This window comes from Chiloscyllium punctatum, chromosome 26 (genome assembly GCF_047496795.1).
Source record: "Chiloscyllium punctatum isolate Juve2018m chromosome 26, sChiPun1.3, whole genome shotgun sequence".
Taxonomy (NCBI): Eukaryota; Metazoa; Chordata; class Chondrichthyes; order Orectolobiformes; family Hemiscylliidae; genus Chiloscyllium; species Chiloscyllium punctatum.
The window spans coordinates 47,737,445-47,754,318 of record NC_092764.1 but is presented as its reverse complement, the minus strand read 5'-3'; positions in this window follow the sequence as shown (position 1 = coordinate 47,754,318).

Genomic DNA, 16,874 nt, shown 5'->3' with positions numbered 1-16,874 from the left:
TGTTTGTCCGAGGGTGGGGAAGTTCAAAACTGGGGGGGGGGCATTTTTTTTAAGGTGAGAGGAGAAAGATTTAAAAGGGACCTGAGGGGTGACTTTTTCTCACAAAGAGTGGTTCATATGTGGAATGAACTGGCAGAGGAAGTGGTAGATGCAGGTACAGTTCCAACATTTAAAAGTCATTTGGACAGGTACGTGAATAGGGAAGCTTTAGGGGGATACAGGCCAAACACAAGCAAGTAGGTCTAGTTTCATCTGGAAACTTGGACGTGTTGGACCGAAGGGCCTGTTTCCATGCAGTATGACTCCATGCCTCTGTTAGGTGTACTCTTATTATAGTGAAATATATACAGATGGATCTGAAGGGAACATTTCTGGATTAGTAGTGCTGGAAGAGCACAGCAGTTCAGGCAGCATCCAAGTAGCTTCGAAATCGATGTTTTGGGCAAAAGCCCTTCATCAGGAATAAAGGTAGTGAGCCTGAAGCGTGGAGAGATAAACTAGAGGAGGGTGGGGGTGGGGAGAACGTAGCATAGAGTACAATCAACATTGGCTGACAGTACTAATAATTCTCCTGCCTTCCTGCATATAGTTGATTTGATAGGATTGGTTAAGCGAGGATCTTATGCCTTTTTGATATTTTCAAATCAATCCGTCCTGGAATGTTATTACACACCTCTGAAGCAGTCAGGACTTAAAGCTAGGATGCGTGGACCAGAGGTAGGGACACTACCACTGCGTCATCAGAGGCCACTATCTCACGTCTTTTGTTGAAGCAGAAATGGCTTCAGGATATCTTCGTCACCTAAGCGACTTTTGTGTTTCCAATGATGCTTGTTGAAGGAGATTTTGATATTGAGCATCTGGAGTATTTTCCTTGACCTATAAAATCCATTGGTACGACCTCCCCTCCAAGTTGAAACCGATGCATTACAATAACCTAGAGTCAATGGTAAAACTCGCGCAATTAGTGTTAGAACAACCTCCCATTTGTTCAATAGATTGGAATTGTTGCATTGTTCTCTGTTTGGATTAGGAGTGGTCAGGGTCGAACTGATGAAAGCAATGGCTCTGCTGTTTTAAAGCCGTTGTGGTTGCGAAGTTTACCTTATTCGACAGCGGAGAGAATTCTGAACATTAATGTCCTATGGAAGCTGCACAGCTTAAATCAATACATTCTGTTTTCATTTCTAACGCTTGTATTTCCTTTAAAAACAAACTCCTTGTGATCTCCTGGAGCTGCCCTTCAGTGTAGTTGCAAAAGAAACTCATTTTGAGAATTGCGAGGGAAGCAGCGACACTCGTTGCATGTTAACGATGTGGTGCATTGTCATTTTACTGTATTCAACTCTCTTTTAAATGGTTGCAGCGTATGTTTTCGCCTGTAGCTATACAACTTCTTTTCAAGCCAGCAATGAGGTTGGCACAGGTCCAGTTGCAAAATAAAGGTGTTTTGCTCCACGAAAGTATTTCAAGTGGTGCTTGCTGATACAGTTTCTTTCACTGCATCTGCAAAACATTTTTTTCGGTGCTGCATTTTCATGTGAAAAGCCTGCTTAATCATCTGCAGAATTGTGTATTTCAATGGAGTCGTTTAACTACACCCCCTGGGTTAGTGCAGAGCAAACAACTGAGCCTTCTGGAGAGCATAAAGGAGAAGCAGGTGCATGCTCTGTGCCCTATTCACTTTCACATTGACAGTTTTGTCCTAATCTGTAGACAAACAAGAGACAGGTGACACACTATGCATTTGCTGCCATATGCAATGGAACTGATTCAGCAAACAAACTCTGGCTTGTTACATTGTTTGCATTGTTCGAGCATAGCAACGTGTCCTTTCAGTCCTCTGGTCTTCAGATGTGAAGTGATACAACATCAGAAATAAAGTGAACTTCTTTTTTTAAATACATGCATATTAATATAATAGCCTGAAGCAATTAAAATTCGCATTTATTTTCAATGTAATTTTATATTGTCTGCATCAATGTACCACTTTGAGTTAAAAGTGCTCTGTAGGGCAGTATTGAAACACTGGCAGATAACATTATACACAGCTAAATGTTTATCTTTTAGTGTTAATTCATCATCTGCAAAAAAATAAATTGCAGTTCAGAAACTTCGCTTGAAGTCCAGCAATGATGTAGTTTGATGACTACACAAGCTTAATGTATAAATCTACTCGTTTTTAGCAAAATGTCTGTAAACGCTCTTTGCTGAATGCTTGCAGGCTCCTTATCGACCAGAGCTTTGCCATTGCATTTCGTGAGGTTTGCTGTAGCAGCTACTGACCTTCAAAGTAATGCTTCAATTCTGAGTTTGACCAGTGAACTGCTAAACATGTGTGACTCACTAAATGCTGAAAAAGGGACTCTTTACAGAATTATGTTTACAAGAATATTGCCATCCCTGTAACCAGTCAGTAAATGCATTTAAATTGTCTTGTTTAACATGTGTTTTATGGGTTCTCTCTCTTTCCAATTATCTTGGTCATTCCTTCCAGGGATATTGTCTCTCCACTAGGTGAAAATCTGTTGTTTGGACATTTGGAATTTTATGGTTTTAGTTCTGAGCTTTACTGTTGTAGATATTTATACAAATGGATGTTCCCAGATTCGTGTTGAGTTGGCTAACCACAGCCAGAGCAGCAATACAAATATTAGAGTTTATTGACTGATAAATAAAAACCTCGCATAATTTGGGATAAGGTGCATCAATAGCAGCATTGTGTGGATAATCAGTCCTTGCTAATACTCTTTCCATTCTTCTCTGCAACCACTCATGTTCCCAATGTATTTTCAACTGCTTCACTCTCCATCCCCTTCTATCATGCTTACTCCATCACCCACCTTTACCTCTTCCGCCCTTTAAGTTATCCATTCAATCCCAAAAGCTCCTTTTTTGAGTGTTATAGATTTTCAAATTAACTCTTCATTGACTAATTTTCTCCTTAACGCCTTCTTATTTTCTTCAAAGGCATTTTTGGTCCCCTTCCAATATGTGCTTCTTCAGTTCGGCATCTACTTCTGTCTAATTACACTTCAGTGAAGAACGTTCTGTCCAAATACATGTTCTCATCATTGCCATGTTCTTAACTGTTCAGTGCCCATGAACCTTTCGAAAACAAATGCTCCAAACTTAGGCCTGAACAACCATTCTGGGGTGCTCGTTATCAAACTCTTAAATAAAAGATCAGAAGGAGGTAGAAGAAAGGACGTGTACAGGATGCAGCTTAACCATGATGGGATCCAGATCGAATTGGTGCGACTCAGACAATGTGCGTGATATTGTGGGGTTTTATTCAGATAACGAAAACCTGTTTTTCTGATAAACATCTCCGTTTTCTGTATCATAACACATGACTTTTGTTATGAAAAATGCAGCATATGCTGCCTTACCTTGCAAACCTTGTTCTAAGAGCACTCAGACTTCTTTCAGAGCTCACCTGATATTTCCATTAGGTTACTGGAAGGATCTTCTATGAATTGTACTCAAATAAACAGGTAGGTACTCAGTTTTATAACATAACCAAATCAATTGTGTGTAGCTGCAGTTTACAAAGTTGTCTTGTATTGGTTAAGAACCATTTCTTATTATAGCAGCTGTGATTGTTCATCCCCAAGAGTGCATTTAGCAATTTGACTAACATACATTCCGGGGAAGATTTATCCTCAACACTTCCACAGCTAATATTCTGATAGGGCTACAAATTCCATGTTAATTCATTCAGGGCGTGTCCAACTCCATTGAAATGCAAGACGATTTCAATAAGAGGTAGCCAATTACCAAGCTGACTCTGTATTCATTAAGGATGATAAGTGGCCCACAGATATGGGGGCTCCAATCTGAGAGGCCAAAGTGTTGGCTGGTCACCCCTGTGTAGGAGAAAGTGAGGACTCCAGATTCTGGAGATCAGAGTCAAAAGTGTGGCGTTGGAAAAGCACAGCCAGTCAGGCAACATCCAAGGAGCAGAGGAATTGACGTTTTGAGCATAAGCTCTTCATCATTCCTGATGAAGGGCTTATGTTTGAAATGTTGACTCTCCTGCTCCTTGGATGCTGCCTGGCTGGCTGTGCTTTTCCAGCACCACATTTTTTGACTCTCCTCCTGTGTAGCATGACCTAAGTGCTGTGCAGGAGAGTGAGAAAACGCCTCAGAACGGGTGTGCTTACAAAAGGATTGGCTCCACAGTTTTTAAACTCAAACTTGTAAGGGTCTAAGAAAAACTACTTTGCAAAACTATTATTACAGTTCTTAGTTAACTAGATTAAAATGAGACAACTAATAACGAGGTTTTCTGAAGAATGGAAGAAAGATGAACTTCATAGCCTTCTACCCAGAAGAAATAATTAAACCATGTCATCAAACAAAAATACAAGCATAAGTAGTAAATTTAAAAAGAATAAGGAGAATGCCTCTACAGACAGGAAGGTGAAAAGCAATATAACATTTTTAGAGTGCTTTAATTCCTTTCAGCACCTTCAACATTCACTCACTTCACCATTGATGCTCAGTACCTTCTATAGCATGCATAGCTGAAATTTACTAAGGATCTGGTCGGCATGGATGGGTTGGACCGAAGGGTCAGTTTCCATGCTGTACACCTCTATGACTGTTTGACTCCTTAGCACCTTCTAAACCCACCACCAATATCACCTAGAAGGACAAGGGCAGCAGACATAGGGAACACTATCTGCAAATTTCCCTCCAATCCATCCATTATTTCGACTTGGAAATATATCATTGTTCCTTTAGTGTTAGAGTGTCAACATACTGGCATTACCTTCCTAACTGCATTGTGGGTCTACCTGTACCCAAATGGACAGCTGCAGTTCAAGAAGGCAGCTCACCTGAACCTTCTCAAGGGCTACTAGGGATGAGCAGTAAATGCCAGCCCAGCCAGCGATGCCCAAATCCCATGAACAAATAAGATAATTGTTTGACTAATTGAGGAGGGTGTGGCCCCTTTTTAATGCCTTCTTGGTTTGTCACAACAATTCTTAAAAATTTCTTTTCTTGCACACACCTCTCACATTTCAATTAACAGTTAGTTAGCTAGGTCAAAATGAAGGAAACAATTCCAAGATATTCCTGAGTGGAAGAAAGGGAAATGATATTAACTTTTATTCAAAACACTAATATAAATGTAAAATAACAGACACACAAACACACAAGTGGTCGATTTAAAAGATGTATGGAAAGGGTGGCTACAGGAAATAAAAGGTAAATGTAATTGCCATTTATAAAGTTTTTCAAGTCCTCGAGAAGTTAAACTTAAATCAAGATTGTTGACGTGTTTCTTCAGCAATGGCTAAGTTTGTTGATCACTGACAATTATTGTCTATGTTGCTTTTACATCAGAAACTGCTTTTGAGGTTAAGAGAGAGCTGGAGCAAAGTGCTTTCAGCGTCTTTGCTGCTATCAATCCATATTGCTTTCCTTTTCTTTGCTGTTCAAAGGTTATCTACTGAAATATGGTCCATTGCATATTCCGAATCTCGGTCCATTCTCTTCCTCAAACTGAATACTATGTAGATACACTTTCAGTTTCCACTATGTGAAATTATGGAGCTTGTGTGAATAGGAAATGAGATGCAAATGTCTTGCTGCCTCAGTGATTTGCAGTGCCTTTTGATTAAAATGATAATTAAGGCAATAAGACAATAAGAAATAGGAACAGAAATAGTAAGCCCCTTGACCCTGCTTTGTCATTCAGTAGGATCCTAGCTTGCCCGACATTCCGGAAAATCTACTTCCCTGCCGTTTCCTGCCCTTTCCTCATAACCCTTGATTTTCCTACTGATCAAGTATCTATTTGTCTCAGCCTTAAATACACACAAGCCCCCATAATAATTTGTGGCAAGGAGTTCCAAAGACTGTCAACCATTGGAGAGAAGAAATTCCTCCTCAATCCAGTCTTAAATTGGCACCCCTTTATTTTGAGACTATGACTTTTGATCCTAGACTCTCCTGAGAAAATCCTTTCAGCATTTATTCTGTCAAGCCCGTTAAGAATCCTGCATGTTTTAATGAGACCACCTCTCATTCTTCTAAACTCCACTGTATGGAGTCCCAACCTGTTTAATCTTTGCTCATAATCCCTCCCTACTGGAAATTATCCTGGTGAACCTCGGTGCCAAGGTCATCCTAGTGAATTCGGATGTAGTCAGTTCTGTTTCAGTTGCTTGGCGTGTCAGATGATCACAGCAGCTGTTTAAGGACAATAATATAACTTCTAAAACATTTTTAGTACATTCAAGTTTCAAGTATTAATGGCAGATGTTAAAGTTGAAAATTGATGCACTGTTTTAGCCATGATTGTGCTAGGGTCTAAAAGACACATGAGAAAAATTGGTCCAAAAATGTCAGGGTCATCAGCTTGGAAGCGATACAACTTGACAGCCATGTATTTAGCCATGAATTATTGAATGGCACCTTTCTATTCCTTTTATAGCATGTGTCTCAGCTTATGATTGCATTTCATCCATTATGTGAAGCTTCCTCAAAACCATCACCAGGTTCTGGGAACAACAGGTCAGTGTGACACTGATAGACTGGCCTAGCATCCAAACATTGTCTGGAAGTGAGATATTACATAATTTATGGGTGCTTTGTATGACAGCCATTGTGCCCTGGTGATTGAGGAAGTTGTATCTAGAGGTGGCGACCTGACCTGAATGGTGTTGAGTTTCTGGACTGTTGTTGGAGCTGCATCCTTGCAGACAAAAATTGGGAATAATCCATCACCTTCTGGTCCAGCTGTGTTACTGGTTCTCAAAATGCTTTAGGAATTCAGGAGGTGATAGCTCATCTCTAAGTTCCCAGCTTCTTACCTGCTCTTTAAGTTGCATTCTATGGCAGATCTGTTTAAATTGCTAGTTTATGTTGACCATCCAAGATGTTGATATTAGGGGATTTAGCGATGTTAATGCCATTGAATGCAAAGGAAAATAGTTATGTGGTCATTTCTGGTACTTTGTGATGAGAATATTTTTTCCATGTCTGAGGTTATCTAGTTCTTGTTACCAATGGACAGAGGCTTCTTTGTTATCTGAGGAGTGATGATTGGCAGTGAACACTATGTAACCATCAGCGAACCCACTTCTGAACTAATGATAGAGAGAAGGTCATTGATAAAGCAGCTGAAAATAGTTAGAACATAGAACATAAACAATACAGCGCAAACAGGCCCTTCGGCCCTCGATGTTGTGCCGACCTGTGAACTAATCTAAGCCCATCCCCCAACACTATCCCATCATCATCCATATGCTTATCCAAGGACTGTTTAACTACATTGGCAGGCAGGGAATTCTACAACCTTACTACTCTCGGAGTAAAGAACCGGCCTCTGACATGTCTTAAAAATCTATCACCCCTCAATTTGCAACTATGCGCCCTCGTACAAGCCAACATCATCGTCCTAGTAAAAAGACTCTCACTGTCCACCCTATCTAATCCTCTGGTCATCTTGTATGTCTCTATCAAATTCCCTCTTAGCCTTCTTCTCTCCAATGAGAACAGACCCAAGTCTCTCAGCCTTTCCTCATAAGACCTTCCCTCCAGACCAGGCAACATCCTAGTAAATCTCCTCTGCACCTGTTCCAATGCTTCCACATCCTTCCTATAAATAGGGTGACCAGAACTTTACAAAATATCCTAACTGCGGTTGCACTAGCGTTTTGTATAGATGCAGCATGACATTATGGCTCTGGAATTCAATCCCTACACCAATAAAACCTAACACACTGTATGCCTTCTTAACAGCACTAATCAACCTGGGTGGCAACTTTCAGGGATCTATCTACATGGACACCAAGATCCCGATGCACATCCATGCTACCAAGAATCTTTCCATTGACCCAGTACTCTGCCTTCCTGTTATTATTCCCAAAGTGAATTACCTCACATTTATCTGCATTGAACTCCATTTGGGACAGGGAAATGCTGTTTAGAATCTCCAACATTAATGTAACTGAAATGAGTGGCTTCCAACAATCACAATTATCCTTCTGCGCACTTGCTATGATAGTAGCACTTATAATCACACACTCACTCACTCACTCACTCATTCCCATTGACTTCAATTTTCTGTGTCTTGTGATTTCCACACGCGTTTCAATACTGCCTTAATGTTAATATTACTCTGTCTTTGGAATTCAGTCCTTTTCCATTATTGTATGAAAGCTATAATGAAGGAGAAGATATCTTGACATTTTAAAAAATTAAATCTAAGTGTTCTCTAAAACAGGTAGCTGCCTCAAAAAGATCACATAAGTTGGAAATCCTATGTTGATTTTTGGACCCCAAGGCAATATTAAGGTATTGGATATTGAGTAGACTTACCAGAGATGCATTAAAAGAAAAAACAGTGACGCTATCTTTTGTGGGGTGAGGAGAGACCATCAACTATTCCCACTCTAGTTTGAGCCTAACATACAAAACAAATAATATGACCAAACATTTTTCTTTAAAAACTGCTCAAGTTAAAAAGAAACCATGTGGAAATGTGAAAAAGGCTAGGTTGCTATATAAAATAATTTTATACAAACAGAGTGTAATATAATTAAACATTAACTCCTAAACACCTAGAGTTGCAAACAAAATTAAAATAATAATAATCTTGAGTTTTCCTATCATCTTTTAATTTTGATGGAATTTAATACAGATAACTGAGACTTGGTGTAACAGAGCTCATAATTAAACTTGACATGTTTAGAGAATATATATCTCATCCTCAAGCCTGTAGATGCTGGCTTGCACCAGTCTATTACTCCAAAGAGGGCGTAGAGAAGACATAAGCAGATTCTAGAAAATGAATTAACACAAAAGATTATAGTTTGCTTCATCAAATGCAGTGCACGTATGCAACTAAATGCAGAGCAATAGACATTATTTTTTGGATTTGCAACAACAAGGCATTAATTGGATTCAACTTCAAGTACAAGATGATATCTTTCTGTAAGGATGAAGTACATACTTGGCAAGGCTAGCTTTTGCAATCTATATTGCGAGGTAGCACTGGCAGTCTTCCAATGAAGCAGATCTCTTGAATGTTTGAGAAAACCATATAACCTCTTTCATCAGACAATAAGTTACAAGTCTTTGTTGTAGCTGATCAATCATTTTTTGGTCAAGTTGTAATCTTGAGGCTTCATTTTTTTGCCTGGCCAAATCATCTTTCATTAGTGTGTGTCAAGTATCTTGCACACATTCATTATATTGCTCACGGTATTTTCTTTCAACTTAAAATTCATCTTTCTCAATTTCTCTTTTCTGCACATGCCCTGCCTCACAACCCCAATTTTGAATAATACTTATTTGCTTCAATTCAAAAAAAATCTCCAAGCCTTATTATTTTGGTAGAAAATGAAATTTCTATTTTAATATCTTGTCAAATGATTTGAACAATTAAGAGTCAACAGGTGGGTATAGGTGGGAAGATGGAGCAGATCGGACCAGCCATGATCTTTATTGAATGGCACAGCAGGCTTGAGGAGCCAAGTGGCCTATTTCTGCACCTGATTCATATGCTCATAATCCATTTATTAGAGTAATTTGAAAGACAAATGTCCAATTTTAGAAGCAAAGGGCCTAATCTAAGTGCCATGATCTTCAAATGAAACAGAACGTGGATGAGAGAGAGTGTCAGAGACATTGCAACACAACGGGATAGTGCACTCAGGTTGAATATCTTACCTGGGGCGATACTTTAAAATGTAGAACGGGAAGGCTGGTATATTCATGCTTTGCGGCTCTGTGTGAGTTTTGCTAAGGGCTGTGTGGGTGATTGTTTCTGTTTTTATTTGTCAAACATCAAGAAATCAATGTGAAAGCAGTAGGGAACATATGAATCAATGCAAGCAATGCAGGTTGCAAACTACCAACAATGTACAAAGTACCAATATAGCATTAAAGATCGAAGCAGGAAATCTACAAATTCACCTTCTCAGTTTTGACATCTGTGACATGCGAGAAATCCAAGGTTGTATGCAACATGCCACAGAACAACTAGCAGGAGACACAGTTTGTTCTAAGCAAGGATAGAAAATAGTGAGAACATGAAAGGGAGTTTACTTGACTGAACCTCAACCTGTTTAGTCAAAATTGAAAAGTATTGGTAGCTGGAAATCCTGGAAACACTTGGTAGGTCTGGAAGCACCTGTGGAATGAAAAACAGAGCTAGTGGGCTGAATGTTCCCATTTTTCTGGCAAAGTGTCATTTTCGGCAAGATTCATTGTGGGTGGTTCACCATGGCTCATGCCAATGTTTCTCATGGAGTCGTTCACAGCTCAGCTCATTATGTAAGCACTCAGCCTCTTTGGCACCTGGCACATGTAATCATATGGCAGGAGGAGTGGAAGTCTTTGCTGCGGCCAGAGCTTTGAGACCTTTCCTCTGTTGGTGATATACACATAAAGGCGAAAGTGAGGACTGCAGATGCTGGAGATTAGAGTCAAGATTAGAGTGGTACTGGAAAAGGCACAGCAGGTCAGGCAGCATCCAAGGAGCAGGAAAATCGACATTTCGGACAAGAGCCTTTCATCAGGAAGGGCAAATACACATAAAGCCCAACTCTGCAGCCATGCAGATTCTGCAAGCCACTAACTATCCATCGCATTGTGGTGCTGTGAGGACATCTCCCAGAAGAGAAGGCTTGAAGCCCACTTTTCAGACAAGGAGACTGTCGGTGCTTGTGGAGGAGATGGTGAAAAGAGAACCATCTCTATTTTGCAGAAAAGTAAATGTGGCCATGCCATCGGATCTAGCCTGCCTGAATCCAAATAGCAGCCCAGGTCAGTGCTGTTTTTCAGATCAACAAAACACCTGACAGAGCAGGAAGAAGGTCAATGTTCTGTAATGGTAGGTTCCAACATTCTCTTGTGGTTACTTTGCACTCAATCAAGCTCTGACACAGTGCAGTACAATCAGCACGGTTAATGGCCTACAACTCTCACTACTGGAAGCAGCATTTCCACTGAAGAGCACTTTCCCAATTCATTCTCCCAAATGTCGAACCCGTTCATCGCTTCCTATTCACTTCCTGTGAAGACCTTACCTTCTCTACTGTGCATGAACCTCCACTTACCATCTGTCCATGTCCATCTCAATCAATTGCTCCTTTTGTCTCATTGCAGGAGAAGCTGTCACACAAGCAGGCTGAGGGGTCAAAGATGGACAGGGCAAGGGGGTATACCAACACTGGGCTCCTCAATACCTCTGAGGAGCAGGTCAAGGATGTGCAAATGGGAATGCGAAAAGCTCAATACCCAGCCAACCCAGGACTGACAGTAGCCCATCGCATGGTCAGAGGACAACCCACACTGAGCATGACACAGCTCTGAGAGTGATGTTTCCACAGCACCTGGACTTATCCACCTGTACCTGACCTACCGAACTAACCATGGCCCAATCGCCAAACTGTAAAGATAATAATTTCCGGCAGCCGTAGGCAACCATATGGTTACAAATCCTGGTCACAAGCATTCTCGACAATGTCACTGCAGATTGAAGATGGTCGTCTCTGTGAAGCAGAAGTAATCAGAGATGACCTCAAAAGTTGTACCTACAGGCCATAATTCACAAAAACTATGCCAGGTCTCATAGCTGCGCAACAGCATTGATCTGACTTCTTCTCACCTTGAACTGTACGTTTAGCCAGCATGCTCTCATATGTAATACTGCCCTCTGGAGTAATGTGAGGATGGGAAGACAGGGTATCAGTAATCTTACAGCACTTACAGTCTACTACTGTATTTGCACAACATGGCTTGGACTGCATTCATCAGAAAAAGGACCCTTTGTCAAAAGAGTCCTCCATGTCACACTGGTATGGAGAAGTATGCTGAAGTGTTGAGTGCTAAATATCTTACAAAGATGGTTACCAGGAGTCAGGGCCCATGGCTGATGACTTCATCCTGCAACACCCAAACACAATTTTACCCTTTCTTTGCTTAGGGCCTCTGTGGAGCAGGCTGCAGAGCTACTGGAGATGAGGTTCTGATGTTTGGATCAGTTTGGGGGGGCCTTACAGTACACACTGGACAAGGTTTGCCACATAATCCGAGCATAACATGCCCTACATAACTGAAGCAGGCAACAAGGATATGAGATGGATTGAGAAGATTTGGGAGAGCAGCAACAGGCTTCCAAGGAAGTAGATGAGAATATTTAGCAGGAGGGACATTACCTTGTGCATACGAGAGCATCACAGCATCAAGTGCAACAGGACATACAGAACTTATTTGCTACATAGTTCCAGTAGGAGTGAGCTGGATCCAGCCATCACTCATTGACTGTACATTTCTTATTGATCAAAAGGCATGCAGCTCCTATCTGTTCTCAGAGGCAAATGGAGCTTCTGTACCATTATTGTTCACTGTTATTATTGCTGAATAAAAGTGAATGTTTTGAAATATTCAAAGGCTTTCCAATGTATGATGGTCCCACACATTGAATGATAAGTTGTTGGACCACAGTGGACAGTGGGGAAAAAGTAGCAACCCGTTAAACAGAGTTCAAAGATGGGACGAAGCTAAGGACAGGTAAGCTGCGTAGCTGGTTTCTTCAATAGCAATTGATTTACGCATCAGCTGTGACACCTATGTACCCTGAGAAGCATTCATTTTTGATTCCCATCTCACAATGTGTACAGCGAAGAACAGTTCCTGACTGGGCACTTGACTGGGTATACAGCTAGGATCTAAATATGCCACTAACACCAGGGCTGTTGGCAATAAAGAAATGAAGATGTGACAAGCATGATGCCATTGGTCGTGCTGCACAGGTAATGAGGCGAGTTTCAGAAAATAGCAAGAAAACTTTTGTGGGACTGATGGAGGGAAACTCTCCAATTAAACTTGAGAAAATTGACACTTAACCAATTTCTGGTAAAATTCAGCCCAATGTTTCATAAACAGACGTTACAACAAAACAAACTGATCTCTCCATCAATGCTACCAGGCCTCCTGAGTGTTCACAGTATTTTCTACCTTAATTTCAGATTTCCAGCATCGACAGCATTTTGGTTGTATTAAATGTATGACTGCAGTAAGAAAGGTGCACAAGGCAATGTTCATTTTGACTTGTGTTTGTTAAGAACCTAAATGATGTAAAAGGAAATGATAACATCCAGGCTGACAACAATCATTGAATTGTAAACTAATATCAAGCTAGGAGTTAGAAATGCTGAAGACACCAGTAAATTTAAATGGAGCACATTTAAAGAAATTAGGGCAAATTGAAAGTGAAAGGACTGAGAGAGGAACAAGAATGAGTCTTGTTCATTTAGGGGAAATAAAATTGTAAATTTTGCTTTGAGAAAGAGGAAGTGATGATGCAGGAAAAAAAAGCATAGCTACAGAGGCAATGGGTAGAAGTTAAAAATTTATTCAAGTCCACAATGAAATAGTTGAAGACAACTCAAGAAAAGAGCTGAGAACCCTAAAGGGAGGAAATGGATTTGAAATTGTAAATATTTTAGAAGATTTCTTCTTCTATGTATTTACAAAGGAACATACAAGCAACTTGTCTTTTGCAGAAAGAGATATAACCAAAAAAATGTCATGATTTTGATTACAAGAAGATGGAGGTCCTGACAGACTTAAATATTTCAAAACAGAGAGTTGTTATTATCTGGAATTATTTGCACATTTTCATCACAGCCTTAGTGGGTCTATCAGCATCATCATACTCCTTCTCAGGCCTTTGTCAATCTCCCTCCATCAACATTAACAATTCAGATGATTCTCATTCTTCCTTGACTGCTTTTACCTTTTGATTTTTTTTTCTCCAGTTGTTACCAGGACAAAGCATGTAGGTTATTCATATTTGGCTTTCTTTCTGTCTCTAACTGCTCTAACAAATACTTTTGATAAGTCCTGAACTTCTACTCTTGATCTAACCCACTCTCTGATCATCCAGTTGACTCTGAACATCCTCCATCATATCCATATTTCTCAGTTTCTTGCCGTCCTCTCACTTTCTTTCTTCAGGATCCAACTTTCAAATTCAGAGTGCAATACACCACAATAATGATGTAGATAAATGGTTCTCAGCTTCATACTGATGCTTTTGGATTTCCAGACACTACTTAAATCATAAGTAACACCTTTGGTGCAGCTAACTTTGGTGTTCAGCATCGAGTAAAGATACCTGAAACTGTACATTCCCTTTAACTTACTTGGTATTTCCAATGGTGCAAAACTTGACCTACTCTTGGGAAATAAGGCAGGGTAGGTGACTGAGGTGTCAGTGGGGGAGCACTTTGGGGCCAGCGACCATAATTCTATTCGTTTTAAAATCGTGATGGAAAAGGATAGACCAGATCTAAAAGTTGAAGTTCTAAATTGGAGAAAGGCATGTAGGTTGATGGTATTAGGCAAGAACTTTCAAAAGTTGATTGGAGGCAGATGTTCACAGGTAAAGGGACGGCTGGAAAATGGGAAGCCTTCAGAAATGAGATAACAAGAACCCAGAGAAAGTATATTCCGGTCAGGGTGAAAGGGAAAGCTGGTGGCTGGATAACGAAAGAAATTGAGGGTTTGGATAAGAAAAAGAAGGAAGCATATGTCAGGTATAGACAGGATAAATCGAGTGAATCCTTAGAAGAGTACAAAGGAAGTAGGAGTAAACTTAAGAGGGAAATAAGGAGGACAAAAAGGGGACATGAGATAGCGTTGGCAAATAGAATTAAGGAGAACCCAAAGGGTTTTTACAAATATATTAAGGACAAAAGGGTAACTCGGGAGAGAATAGGGCCCCTCAAAGATCAGCAAGGCGGCCTTTGTGTGGAGCCACAGAAAATGAGGGAGATACTAAATGAATATTTTGCATCAGTATTTACTGTGGAAAAGGATATGGAAGATATAGACTGTAGGGAAATAGATGGTGACATCTTGCAAAATGTCCAGATTACAGAGGAGGAAGTGCTGGATGTCTTGAAACGGCTAAAGGTGGATAAATCCCCAGGACCTGATCAGGTGTACCCGAGAACTCTGTGGGAATCTAGAGAAGTGATTGCTGGGCCCCTTGCTGAGATAATTGTATCATCGATAGTCACAGGTGAGGTGCCAGAAGACTGGAGGTTGGCAAACATGGTGCCACTGTTTAAGAAGGGCGGTAAAGACAAGCCAGGGAACTATAGACTGGTGAGCCTGACCTCAGTGGTGGGCATTGTTGGAGGGAATCCTGAGGGACAAGATGTACATGTATTTGGAAAAGGCAAGGACTGATTAGGAATAGTCAACATGGCTTTGTGCGTGGGAAATCATGTCTCACAAACTTGATTGTGTTTTTTGACGAAGTAACAAAGAAGATTGATGAGGGCAGAGCAGTAGATGTGATCTATATGGACTTCAGTAAGGCGTTTGACAAGGTTCCCCATGGGAGACTGATTAGCAAGGTTAGATCTCATGGAATAAAGGGAGAACTAACAATTTGGATACAGAACTGGCTCAAAGGTAGAAGAGAGAAGGTGGTGGTGGAGGCTTGTTTTTCAGACTGGAGGTCTGTGACCAATGGAGTGCCACAAGGATCGGTGCTGGGTCCTCTACTTTTTGTTGTTTACCTAAATGATTTGGATGCGAGCAGAAGAGGTACACTTAGTAAGTTTGCAGATGACACCAAAATTGGAGGTGTAGTGGACAGCGAAGAAGGTTACCTCAGATTACAACAGGATTTCGACCAGATGGGGATATGGGCTGAGAAGTGGCAGATGGAGCTTAATTCAGATAAATGTGAGGTGCTGCATTTTGGGGGAAAGCAAATCTTAGCAGGACTTACACACTTAATGGTAAGGTCCTAGGGAGTGTTGCTGAACAAAGAGACCTTGGAGTGCAGGTTCATAGCTCCTTGAAAGTGGAGTCGCAGGTAGATAGGATAGTGAAGAATGCGTTTGGTATGCTTTCCTTTATTGGTTAGAGTATTGAGTACAGGACTTGAGGTCATGTTGTGGCTGTATAGGACATTGGTTAGGCCACTGTTGGAATATTACATGCAATTCTGGTCTCCTTCCTATCAGAAAGATGTTGTGAAACTTGAAAGGGTTCAGAAAAGATTGACAAGGGTGTTGCCAGGGTTGGAGGATCTGAACTACAGGGAGAGGCTGAACAGGCTGGGGCTGTTTTCCCTGGAGCGTCGGAGGCTAAGGGGTGATGTTATAGAGGTTTACAAAATTATGAGGGGCATGGATAGTATAAATAGACAAAGTCTTTTCCCTGGGATCGGGGAGTCCAGAACTAGAGGGCATAGGTTTAGGGTGAGGGAGAAAGATATAAAAGAGACCTAAGGGGCAACTTTTTCACACAGAGGGTGGTACGTGTATGGAATGAGCTGCCAGAGGAAGTGGTGGAGGCTGGTACAATTGCAACATTTAAGAGGCATTTGGATGAGTATATGAATAGGAAGGGTTTGGAGGGATATAGGCCGGGTGCTGGCAGGTGGGACTAGATTGGGTTGGGATATCTGGTCGGCGTGGACAGGTTGGACCGAAGGGTCTGTTTCCATGCTGTACATCTCTATGACTTGAATGAATGAATGAGTGGTTTTATTGTGAAATGTATTTTACAATGAGAAAAACAGTAACTCCAGAAAAAAAACTTGCTTGAAAAACTCCATTGTTGCCACCATCTAGTGTCGGTTTGATCAGTTTTAAAAACAAGAATAATAGGAAAGATATTGTTTAAATCTTGGAGTGATATGTTGATTTTTGTCTCTATTGTGAAGAGTGACCATCTCTTCACTCGACCCTGCCATTGTCACTAGCTCAGTATTCACATGACTCGCCACGATTCAGTATGGACAAATTTCAGATAGTCAAAATTTTGTACAACCCCATGCATAATTTGACAAGCAATTAATAAAAATGATTATTCAAAAGTGG